Source organism: Rhineura floridana, chromosome 12 (genome assembly GCF_030035675.1).
Source record: "Rhineura floridana isolate rRhiFlo1 chromosome 12, rRhiFlo1.hap2, whole genome shotgun sequence".
In the NCBI taxonomy this organism is placed as follows: domain Eukaryota; kingdom Metazoa; phylum Chordata; class Lepidosauria; order Squamata; family Rhineuridae; genus Rhineura; species Rhineura floridana.
The window spans coordinates 45915654-45928141 of NC_084491.1; the positions used below are offsets into that span (position 1 = coordinate 45915654).

The 12488-nt window shown below is 50.7% G+C and overlaps 1 protein-coding gene across 12 annotated transcripts in view; it reads left to right on the forward strand.

Annotated features, from left to right (window-relative positions):
- DSCAML1 (DS cell adhesion molecule like 1) overlaps positions 1 to 12488 on the forward strand; it is a 196909-nt gene that overhangs the window by 100789 nt on the left and 83632 nt on the right. The window contains exon 1 of one of the 12 annotated variants that reach the window (XM_061592819.1): positions 6682 to 6767. The exons of the other annotated variants lie outside the window; for them this stretch is intronic. The gene's annotated coding sequence lies outside the window, so the exon portion shown is untranslated. Of the gene's footprint in view, positions 1 to 6681; positions 6768 to 12488 lie in introns of those variants that run through there. 12 annotated transcript variants of the gene reach the window in all.

Here is a 12488-nt window from a genome sequence, read left to right on the forward strand (position 1 = left end):
CTTTCTAGCTACTTTCAGAGCTTATGGTTGGTGTGAGTCTACCTCCAAATGGTCTCTCTGCTCTCTCCCTGTCTTCTCTTTTTGAGTCACTCCAGGCAAACCCATCCAGCTTTTAGCCCTGCCCATTTGCCCGTCTCGTAACTAGGGTTGTGTTTTAACTATCTGAATTTGATTGAATTCAAATGAATGTGCCTATTTCAAAAAAACTCAATAAATATGCTTGAAGATGTGAGGAAACTTGTGGCTTAATGAAAAGGGACACAATCCAGGGAGGGCCACTCACTACTAAATCCGAGTAAATAAAGGGGGGGAAAGAAGTGGGCCTCCACCCTGTAGCTGTTGTCTTGTAGGTCCTTTGATATCACTGGGATACAGACCTGTCCCAATTTGGTTGGATTATTCCTCAAAAGTCACCACTCATTTTAAATGGAACGGCCATCTGTTTGTTTGGGTGTTTTCATTCCAACAGGGAAGGAATGTGATTAGTTCCCCTAGAGCCCCCTCCAGCCTTGGCCCCAGTGATTATTCAACCAAGTTGGCTTAAATCCATTATGCTTTGTAGCTTTATAGGAAGTCAAGTAATTTTCCAGTGAGGGGCACATGAGAGACACATGTGCTTTCTTCTCCTAGAAGTGGTCTGAATACTGTAGCTTGCTTCCCATTTCTGTGCAAATTTGGGCAGGGGTGTGTGTGTGTGTGAGAGGGGGGGCATGTCACTATGTACCCCTGAGCCATGGGGAGCAGAAGCCTTTGATTACCAGCAATTGTTGTTGTGCTTGACATCCTGCTAAAAGGCTGAGGGTTTGTATTTAGAGTTGCCTTTAATAACAGGAAACTTTCCAAGTTGAGGTTCATGGGCTGTCCTGAGGGCTGCTCTGAGACCAGAGACTTCTGAGCGCATCCAGCAGCCGCCTCTTCCTTTGAGAGGCAGGTCAGAAGGACAAGAGCCCTTTCTAGCCTCTCTGTGCTCTTTTTTGTGGCTTTGAGGGAAGCCAGAGCTTTACTAAACTGTTCAGATTAGCTCTTGAAAATTAATGAAAATGTGGAATTACTTGTGCATGCTGATACATGCTCTTCCTAATCTCCATTTTGTGCTCTTTTTATCTGAGGAAAGTGCAGATGCCTTTAGGATTTTTGCTTTTTAGACATGCTGGGAAAATTCAACCTCACTTTCTACGGAAGCATGTAGAATTCACCCCACCTGGGAAAATGCCTGCCACATCTGCCCTTGTTATTCACATCCCTGGTGTTCAGTTTATGCCCCTCTGAGGAGAGGTAAAGAGGGGTTTTGGGGGAACAAAATCTGAGTGAATATACCCGTTTGCAGGAGAATTCTTCAGAGGCCAGCCAATGCGAATTTTGTGCGCAGGTGGAGTGTTGCTGAACAAATTGCTATATATTCCTGGGTGAAGACCATGTGAGTGCATGGGGCACTTTTTGTGCTTTTCAAGTGGTGCTGCTAAGTTTGAGGGTGGGTTGGAATGGGAGGTCCTTCAGGGAACTTCTGCCACCCAACTTTGTCTGCCAGCCAGCCTGCCCCTACCTTGGCATCACCATCCATCTTTCTCCTGTGCCCCAGTCACTCTGTTTTACATTCTTCCAAACTTTCAGTGGTGTCACAAAGGGGTTCCTCTTTTTTCTGGTCTTTTTTGAAAAACAGCTGTGTGGCAGCAGGCATGCTGTTGAGCCAAGCAATAGGTGCTCCTGGCTAGTGGGGCTGGCCTGGCACGCTCTTTGCTGGGCAGGATGCCTCTACTGCTGCTGCAGGACTGTTTTTAAAAGAAAAAGTAACTCCTTCCTGATGTGGCCTGATAAGATGTGTGTGTGTGTGTGATGCTGAGGTCGCTGCTCCTGCACCCCCTTATTAGGTGGCATTGGGAAGGGGCTCCTATTTATTTTAGGCTCTGCAGTAACAGGCATGCTGCTCAGTGAAGCACCCATGAGCTGGCCACAGCCACAAGTGGCCACCACCATCTTCATTTCTGTAGACTGCCTCTGGGCTCCATGTGGAGCTCAGAGGCCATTAGGGAAACAAAGGTGGAGGCCAAGTGGGGCTGCTGCAATAAGGGATGCTAAAAAAGAATCTGAGGAGCACATTGCTGAAAACATAAAAACAAACAGCAACAAGTTCTTTAAATACATTCAAAGCAGAGACCATCTAGGGAGGCGGTTGGACCCTTGGATGACAAGGGAGTCAAAGGTGTGCTCAAGCAGGATAAGGAGATTGCAGAGAAGCAAAGTGAATTCTTTGCATCTGTCTTCGCAGTGGAGGATACAGGGCAGATTGCTGTGCCTGAACTAATGCTTGCAGGAAGGGCGTCTGGGGAACTGAGGCAAATGGTGATGAAAGATGAAGTTCTAGGCTTAATAGACAAAATAAAAACGTGACAAATCACCAGGTCTGGATGGCATCCACCCGAGAGTTCTCAAAGAACTCAAATGTGAAATCGTCAATCTTCTAACAAAAATATGTAACTTGTCCCTCAGATTTGCCTCCATATCTGAGGACTGGAAAGTGGCCAATTAACACCAATCTTTAAAAAGGGATCCAGGGGGGATCCCAGAAATTACAGGTCAGTTAGCTTAATGTCTGTCCCAGGAAAACTGGAAGAAAGAATTGTAAAATAACCAAGCATAAACAAGCCTTGCTGAAGCAGAACCAGCATGGCTTCTGTGAGGATAAGTCCTGTATGACTAACCTACTAGAGCTCTTTGAGAGTGTCAACAAGCATATATAGAGAGATGATCTGGTTGCCATAGTGTATTTGAACTTTCAAAAAGCTTTTGATGAGGTACCTCACCAAAGACTCCTGAGTAAGCTTAGCAGTCATGGAATAAGAGAAGTCCTTTTGTGGATCAAGAATCGGTTAAGTTGCAGGAAGTAGAGAGTAGAAATAAATGGACAGTTCTTCCAATGGAGGGTTGTAGAAAGTGGAGTCGCCCAGAGATCAGTATCGGGACCTATGTTTTTTTAACTTGTTCATAAACTATCGAGTTAAGGGTGAGTAGTGAAGTGTCCACATTTGCTGATGATACTAAATTGTTCAGGGTTGTTAACACAAAAACGGATTGTGCAGAGCTCCAAAAGGACCTCTCCAAACTGAGTGAATGGGTGGTAAAATGGCAAATATATTTGAGCGTAAACATTTGTAAAGTTATGCCTGTTGGAGCAAAAAATCTTAATTTCACATATGTGCTCATGGGATCTGAGCTAGGGGTGGCTGACCAGGAACAAGACCTTGGGGTCTTAGTGGTGGACAACTCGATGAAGATGTTGACCCTGTGTGTGACAGCTGTGAAAAAGGCAAAGTCAGTGCTAGGGATCATTAGGAAAGGAACTGAAACTGTGAATATAATGTGGTTATATAAATCTATAGTGCAGTCGCATTTGTAATATTGTGTACACTTCTGTTGCCTCACCTAAAAAAGGATATTGTAGAGCTGGAAAAGTTTCAGAAAAGGGCAACCGGTCACTACGTTCAACATCAAAGACCCTCCTCCGAGTTCCGACCCACAGAGAAGCTCGGAGGGTCGTTACAAGATCTAGGGCCTTTTCAGTGGCTGCCCCCGAATTATGGAACAGTTTTCCTGATGAGGTGCGCCTGGCGCCTACACTTCTATCCTTTCGGCGCCAGGTTGAAACCTTTTTATTCTCCCAGGCATTTTAATCTATGATTTTAATCTATGATTTTAATCTATTTTTAGCTCTTATTGTATACCAGGTTGTTTAATTGTTTAATATGTATGCTTTTACTGTTTCTTGTGATTCTATTGTATTTTATTCCCTGTTGTGCACCGCCCTGAGAGCCTTTTGGCTGTGGGTGGTATAGAAATCGAATAAAATAAAATAAATAAATAAATAAATAAATGATCAAGGGGTTGGAGTGACTGCCCTATCAGGAAAAGCTGCAGTTTAGTTTAGACTGAGAAAAGGCAAGAAATGACATTACAAAATTATGCATGGCATGGAGAAAGTGAATAGAGAAAACTTTTTCTCCCTCTCTCCTAACACTAGAACTTGTGGACATCCAGTGAAGCTGAATGTTGGAAGATTCAGGACAGACAAAGGGAAGTCCTTCATCACACAGCAGCGCGTAGTTGGACGATGGAATTCCTTTCCACAGGAAGCAGTGATGGCCACCAACTTGGATGGATTTAAGAGAGGATTAGATAAATTCATGGAGGCTAATGCTATCAAAGGCTACTAGCCATGGTGGCTATGATCTGTCTCCATATTGGAGGTGGTATGCTTCCAAATACCAGCTGCCGGAAACCCCAGGAGGGGAGAGTTAATGGTTGCGTTCGGGTCCTCCTTGTGGGCTTCCTATAGGCACCTGGTTGGCCACTGTGAGAACAGGATGCTGAACTAGATGGGCGCCTTTGGCCTGATCCAGCAGGCTTTTCTTATATCCCCGCAGCTCAGCAACCAGCAGCCCTTGTGCTTCTGGCAGCAGATGCGCGGCTCTGGCCGGGGCCCAGAACAAGGTCGTGTGCCTTAGTTTCTAGAGGCGTTGACCAGCTTATTGCCAGAGCCAGCCCAGCTCAGCCATGCGGCAGGATGAATAACCTGCTTTGGGCAGCACCAAGAAAGGAGATGGGAGGAGAAGAAATAGATGAATTTTGGAATTGGTGTTTAAAAACCTTGCTGCACATCCAAAGTGTTGGCTGGGCAAAGCAGGGGTTCTGCTTGGGCTCTACCAGGCAGCAAAATATGTTGGTCTGGCACTGTAGCCAAATTAACACAAAAAGCCTGGGGGAGGGGCAAGGGAAGGACTGTTCCTTCTTGAGCTTTGGTTACGTCTTATTTCATGCTGTGGCTCAGGTGGCCTCCACTTACCATCTCACTTGATGGACCAAGGGCCCACCAGCCTTTGCCAGCAGCTGGCTCCAAGTGGCTCCGGCCCCTTTCCTTGGTTTCCCTGCCCGGCCTCCCATTCTGGCGCTGTCTGGGCTTTGAAGGGTGACTGGCGTGCTCCATAGCTTTCATTTCCCTGTGACCATAGAGACATCATTTAATGAGGATCTGGCTTCCTAGCTAGCTAATTCACAAACCCCCTCTCCTCACCCCACCCCACCCCAGTTAAGCCATGGCTTCTGATGCCAGGTTCTGGGGGAGTCTTGCTACTGCTGGTGAAACTCTCGGCTAAATTTAGAACTAAGCAAGAAGGAGTGTTTGTGACTGGGCACCCTTTCTGCCTTGTTAGATGGATTTCCTGGCATGAAATAACGAGCAGATGTGCATCCCGGTGCTTGCACAAAAACCTCAGGTAGGAAGTTAACCCTGGCGTGGAGTGGAGATTTACATAGCAAGCAGCAAAAATCATTAGCCATGCTGCTAGTGTCCTCCTTAATTAAGACATACAGCCCTTCATGTGCAAGGGTGGGGGTGGGGAAGACAATCTATATTTATGGTAGGTATGGACACATCTGTCGGGGGGGGGTTGTTAGCGTGCTGGAGAAGCTTTGTCCTGGATTTCAGCAAGCTTGGATTGCAGTCCATTTCCCCCAAACTTTAATAGCATGCAGAGCTGATTTAAAGATGACAAATTTTATTTTTAAACTATTTTAGACTGTTGATGTCTTCATTCTCGAGGAAGGAGCAATCTTGGAACAGTTCTAATAATTCCCTTTCCTGTGGCCCAACATTTCAGAACAACAAGGAGTCTTGCTTATTTCCTGTAGGGGAATATGTTCCAGGGCTGTTGTGAAGTAGATTATTATTTTTAAATCTGCAGATGGTTTTCACATATTCTGTTCTCAACTCTTGCTGCAGCTTTCCACCTCAGTAAACTGCTTTATAATTTAGCCAGGGGCTCTGGAGCAACTGTGCTGTCATATTGGATTCTTCTTTCTAATCTCCTTTGCATGTTTGTTCGTTCGCTCTTTCTCTTCCCTCGCCCAGTAATAAGGTGCCATTGTTTAAATCTGTGCCAAGTTGCCACTTGGCTTGCTCACTTCGTGGTTCTTCTCCGTACAGCCCACAATTGGCCTCCCTTGCCATGCACGAATGTCGCTGAGGAGGCTGCAGCTCTGGGCTCCTCCCTTAATGATGACAACAACACAGACTGTTGGGCATGTTACCTGCCAGTTCTGGGGTGCCCTGTGTGTGCAAGTGTGTATATGTGTGCGTGCTCTCCCAAGTGTCCTTTGTCTCTTGTCAGACTTGGCCAGTCTGAGCTGAGTTTATTAATTTGTTTTACTAACAATACTTAAATGTCACCGAATAACTTTGCTTTGCAACAATCAGAACAATGAAAGTTGTTCTTGGGTTTCTAGCCCAAACCCTGCAGCACCAACAGCTGTTGTCAGATGTGTGGGGCAGCTGTACCTGTGCGCCCCATGTACACACACCCTCCCTCCTCCAGGTCCTCCTAGCCTTTCTCTTTGAATTTGGATGGCTGCTCCTTGGCCAAAATGCAGCATTGCCTAGCATGCCCCCGGCTGCTTCCTCCTTCAGTGGGAGGAGTTCTTGTGAAGGGCACTGCATGGCCCGCACATTACCCCTTTGGGCTGCTCTTGCAGTCTTCGGGAGCCTGTGCCATCAGTCCTTGAATGAGGGTTTCTCCTGACAGCCTCCTCTTGCCTCGTGATGCCAATTGGAGCTGCCAACGTTTTTGACAGGCAAGGGCACTCTGTGTGTGCGTCTGCCTGCCTGTCTTTTCCTGAAAGGAGTTTCCTTAAGCATATTTCATTCTGTCCCTCTCCAGAGACTGACTTTCACTTTTTTCCGCGGATTCAAGGATTTGCTTTTGATGGTGTGTTTGCAGGTTAGTCTGGACCTTGTCAGTCCTCCTCTGCAAGGTTGGCTTTGAGGACCCTACAGTCCCCGCCGCCCTCCTTGGCCTGGGGCTGAGACAGCCGTTGAGTCACTGGCGCGGCCACGGGGGCCTGTCGGGCTGCCCCTCGAGGAGCTGCCGGCCTCCTCGCTGCTGCGGCCTGCAAGCGCGGAGGCCTTGCTCGGCCCTGCGAAACGAGCCGGTCCCCTGCCCGCCCCAGTGCCGGGAGGCCCCCTTGCGCCACTGCTGCATTGGCGGGGGGGGCGCCGTCGCTCACCGGGGCTGCCCGAGGAACAGGCGCAGCGCCGCCGGGCGTTTGCGGGGTCTCCTCCCTCGCGGCCCCGGAGCTTCCAGCGGCGCAGCAGAAATAACAGCCGCTGCCGCCGCTGCGGGAGATTCCCCCTCCCCCCTCCGTGGCTGGCGCCGCTTTCTGCTTTGAGATGCAAATTTCTGCACAAGCCCGATCAGATTTTCGCTTCATTAGCATGAAATCTGACTCGTTCCACATTTCAGCTTTAAAGGGGGCGGGGAGGGAGCATTTGCAGAAAACAGCAGGCTCAGGCATGGGGGGGGGGAGAAGGGGTTTAACCCCCGTTGCTGCGTGTACACCCCTCCTGACTCTTGCCTGTGTGAACGGGAGGCGGTGCAATCTGCGGGTGGGACGCAGGCCGGCTGCGGGTGAGCTCTGGTGTCTCGGTGGAGGCGCAGTTCACCCCCTTTTCTCCTTGGTGACCTACACCCCTTGCAGAAAACAGGGATAAAATACCCCCCCCCGTGCGCCCGTTGCCAAGCAAGCTGAGAGTTTCTTTGGGGTTCTAGAAAGGAAACTCCTGGCCTGCCCTTTGTGCCCCTCCCCTGCAGTTGAACTGGGTGGCTTGACAAAAAGAGGGAGTTGGAGGTCACCTTTCTTCCACCTTGGTCCCCAGAAGTTGTTGGACTACAGCTCCCATCATCCCCATAGAGCGTGGCCTGGTGCCGTCGTAGCCGAGGAGAAGGGATTTGGCCAGCCACAGACCCCTTTGAGCCTTTGCCCCATAAGGAGAGCCCAGGAGCAGCCTCTCATCCTGGAGGTGGCTGCACACGGCCATCAGGATCATAGCCACGCACTTAAACGTGTCAGCCCCCTCAGTTGAAGCTGGGTTTCCAGGGAAAATACATGTAAGAGAAAAGGGGGTTAAGGCTTGTTGCATTTGCCCGCCCGCAATGGGGGCCTGAGCAAGGCGAGGGGCAGCTGGCCCAAAGCTCACCATCCGGGTTCCACACGCAGAATGGCTTGACGGGTAATTCCGGAGAACGTGGTGACTGTTGCTCTAAAGAAGAGCTGCTTGGTGGCGGGGCTGGGGGGGGCTGGGGGGGGCTCCTCCTCCTCCTCCTCCTCCCAAAATGGCAGTTGGCTGCGCTGGGGTGCGAGTGAGCAAGCCCAGCCCAAATGTGCAGGCCCCACCAGCAGTGAGCAGAGGCCCCACTGGTGCCTCCCAGGTGGCCTCTGCAAGCAGGCATCCCAGAGTCCTCTCAGGTCCATCAATTGTATTTAGGACTTGGGCACTCCATAGGGGTTTAGCTAGTTCATCTTAGTTCAGCAGCTCTTCAGCCACAACTATAAATAAGCAGCCCTTATTTACGCTCCCCACAGACCTACCCGTGGTTATTAAGCCTTAGCTGCAACCCAGTTGGGTTCTCATTACACACTCCAGGTGGGGCCGCCTTTGCAGAGTGTCTGAAAGCCTTGCTGGTTCAAAATGGAGCTCTGCATTGGGTGTGTTTTGCCACTGGCTGCCTGTCTCTGGCCCCAGTGCCAGGGGCTGGTCATGATCTTTAAAGCCCCAAGAGCTCTGAAGAACCACCTCGAATCCCCATCAGATTAGCATCTGAGGCTCTGCTTCTGTGGTACTTGGAGCTTTCCAGACAGGTCTCCGTCCACAAGGATGTTACAGTCTGAATGGTGCAGCTGAAAGCAAGTGAGAAGAAAGAGCAGAGTCAGAGGAAGGAAAGCCGGGGCGCTTGGGCACAACCCAGCTCTCGGTCTGTCTCCACTCTCTGGATCTGCACCCCCTCCCACCGGGGCGCCAGCACCCTTGCTCACAGCACCGCTGTTGCCAGCAGCATCCGGCTTCACAAAGACATTGCCCCCCGCCTCCCTCATCCCTCTCTGACACATAATGAGTTAGATAAGAAATTGTCTCGCTAACAAGGTTAGCCATGGGAATCCCGAGTCTCCTCCTCCTCCTGCTCTGTAATGTTCTGCTGGTGTCTGGGGCCTCTGGGCCACCCTGGGAGTCGTAATTTCTCCTCATGCTTTGGCAGTGTGCGGTCTGGGGCTTGGCAGCAGGTACAGGTGCTGGGTGGGAGCAGATAGCAGATGTACCTCAGCCGGGCCATTGCCACTGTGAGCTGCAGCCCGCCCTCTGAGGAGCACGGATCCCTGCATACATGCATGCTTCCCCGCCGTTGCCGAGAGCTGGAGCCCGTTCCTGCTCTCCCTCCGGCGTGTGATAGCATCTCTCCTCAGAGCAAGAGGCAGCCCTTATTCTGACACAGTTGTCACCTCAGGCGGGCGAAACCCGGCAGAAGCGCTCAACAATCTGCTTGCTCGATACCATTAACTCAAAGGGGTGGAACTCCGCACCCTCTCTGTTGTTTCTCCTCCTCTGCTGGCTGTTGAAGTCTCCCTGTGTGAGGTCCTGCCTGCAGGGGACCCGCCTGTGACTGTTCAGGGGCCCCTCTTGGATTCCACATGCAGCGTTTTGGAAGAGCCCCTTGTCTTCAGGCTCAGCGTGGCCTGGGTGCTGGGCTGTGGACCCTTACTATGTCTCTTGCTCTTGGTGTGGGAATATCCCTTCCACAAAGCCCCATGGCTGCACTGCTGGGCACACAGTAGTGTTCGGGGCCTCTGCCCAGGCTGCAGCCAGAATGGTAAGGATTTGCCCCACCCCAGACTGACTCCACAACTTGCTGGGGCCTTGCTGAGGGGGGATAAATGGCCATTCTGTTTCCTTGGTTGAAAAGTCCTAGGAGTTGGGAGACTACCAGCTAGATGGAGGTGCCCCCTCTTGTGCCCTGTGCTGAGTGGCTCTGTGGCTTCTCAACTGTTGGCCCATTGGCAGGGCTGGCATCGAGGCCACCAGAAGGTTGGTCAAAACGGCAAAGGGGAAGGTGTGAGAGGAAGGTAGGAAGCACTAGCTAAGCAGCTGAGAGCCTGAGAATGTTTGAGGCTTTTGTAGCACCCTAAAGACTAGCCAGTATTCTTCTGGCATAAGCGTTTGTGGTCCGGAGCCCACTTCATCAGATGCATGAAGTGTGATCCTCAGTTGGCAGGAGGTGTCTGTATACACACTAACAACTGCAGAGGGAAATGAGAAGTAAACAGTGCGGTCGGATGTCACGAATGCAAAAAGTGCAGTCAGTTGAAATGCAAAATAAACAGTGACCGTTTGCAGCAGGAGTATTTGGCGGTAACACAGTCGCCTTTGCATCATAGAGTGCCACCATGCACCCCACCCACCCCTTGTCATGAGGGGATGACTGCCAGTTGTGACTGCCTCTCCCCTCTTCCCAGGGAGCCGGGAGGCAGCACCTTCATGGCTTGCTGTCCCTCTACATGCTTGATCGCCACACTGGGCTTTCTTTCCATTCCCTCGAATCATTACATCCTGCGTTCAGCCCTTTCCTCCACCGCCTCCTCCTCCTCCTCTCTGCTTTTTTCCTCCATGCCCGTTTTCATCTCCCTCTCTCAGAAAATCTATTTAAATGCAATTCCATTCTTCAAACCTCTCCTTCATGCATGTCTAATGAATGTCAGGGAAATGCTATTACAATGCAGCCGAGTAGGATCCAATCTTGCAGAGTGTCTACAAGTCGTTTGGAGAAAACCCTGGGAGCGCTCCCAGTTTTATTACGGCGTAATTAGAAATAAAATCTTATTGCAATAGTTGAATGAGAGATGGGTGTTAATCCTTTAACGGGAGAAGATAGAGCTGTACTTAGAGAAGAGATTAAGGGCAGGAGGAAAGAGAGCTGGCCAGGCACGCCGCCCGCTCCTTCCTTCGGGAAAGCCCAGCAGTGGGGGCTGACTGGCAGAGGGGAATCTCCTTCCCGCTTTAGAATTGTGGGTCAGGGTTTCAGGTCGCTGGGCGGGGTGGGGGAGGCTGCGGCTGCCCTTGCACTCGGTGTGTGTGCTGGCATCTCCACGGCCACCTGACTGGACACATCCTTTCTCTGCTCAGGTGGGTTCTTCCCTGGCTGTGCATTTTAAAACATTACCTTGTGGGGACAAAATTGAGGCTCTGGAGCACAGAAGCAAAGTGTTGTGTACTGTTTACTTTCATACCTTGATTGATTGATTATATTTAGGAACACAATCATGCTTACTCCTGTTGCTGTGTATCAGGGGTGGCATGGTGTTCTTTAAACTGGATGGTTTGTTTTTTAATTGCGTATGTTAGTGGACCAGAGACATTTTGTATTAGCTGAAAAATAAATTGCATGGATAAATAAGTAACAGATTTTTCTAAGTCCATAAAAATATCCCTGCCACATCAGACCAATGACCTGCCTCATCCAGCATCCTGTTCCTCTCCACACTGGCCAGCCAGAGGCCCCATGGAAGCCCACAAGCTGGACATGGGGGAAAGGCCTTCCCTGCTACGCTTGTGACTGGCTGGGCCTGGAGGCTGTATAGAGCCCTCCGTGAGTAGTTGCCACTGAGACCCTTCTCTGCCATGAATTTGTCTAGTCCCTGTTTAAAAGCCTTCTAAGTTGGTGGTCATCAGTGGGGGTTCTTCTGGCCTCTGTCCCCTCCTCTGTAGTCACCCCCCCACCCATCAGGCTACCTCAGCAAGGCCTGGGGGCTGTCTAAACGGTTCTTGGTGTGTTGTCCTCAGTGGCGGAGATAGAAATGTTTCCGTGGCGGCTGATTCATCGACAACTCTTGTCTATTGATCCTCAGCCGGCTGTTGGCACCACTGTGTGTGTAAGGAAACCTGGCCCTGGAGGGCCAAGTGGAACTTACCTCATTAGTCTTGTGTTTTTAGGGATCTATAAGGGAGAGAGCAGTAGCCGTTAGCCCTCCTTGACTGCGATTTCTTCTCCCTTTGAATGGGACGGCTCCTGGGCAACCAGAGCACTCTGTGCCTGGCTGTTGTGCCAGGAGGGACTCAGTGTGCCTGGCAGTCTTTGAGGGTTTCTGGCGCCTCCTGCCTTGCACGTGGATGGGAGGGTCTCTTTGCGGGTGGCTGCTGCGCATCTCCTGGCTCCAGCCCCTGTGCCCCTCACCACTCCCCGCTGGGCCAGCAGCCACTACCCTGGAAAGAGGCAGGGGCGTGGGGGAGGCTGAAGGCCAGGCAGCGGCAAGCACGTTTGCTTCTAAACCCTTGCTTAAGACATGGCCGGTCCCCTCTTCTACTGCAAAAACACCTTAGCTAGATTACAATTAAAAGCATGCTCCCTTTTACATGCTCCCTTTTGGCTGAGGGAGTTTTGGCTGCTGCTCCTGTTCCAGCAGTGACGTTCTGCCCCCCCCCCCGCTCCTCCCATCACTCTTCAGAGCTGATCTCTGCATTAGTCCCTGAGAGCACAGAGCTCTGGCTGGGCTAGCTGCTGCTGCCAGAGGCCGATCTTGGGCCTGTCCCGTTGAGCTGCCTTTGCTTGCCAAAGCCTCCATGCCAGAAGAGGGATCTGATGCTTCTGAAAAAGCTCCATCAATTAAATGTGTGC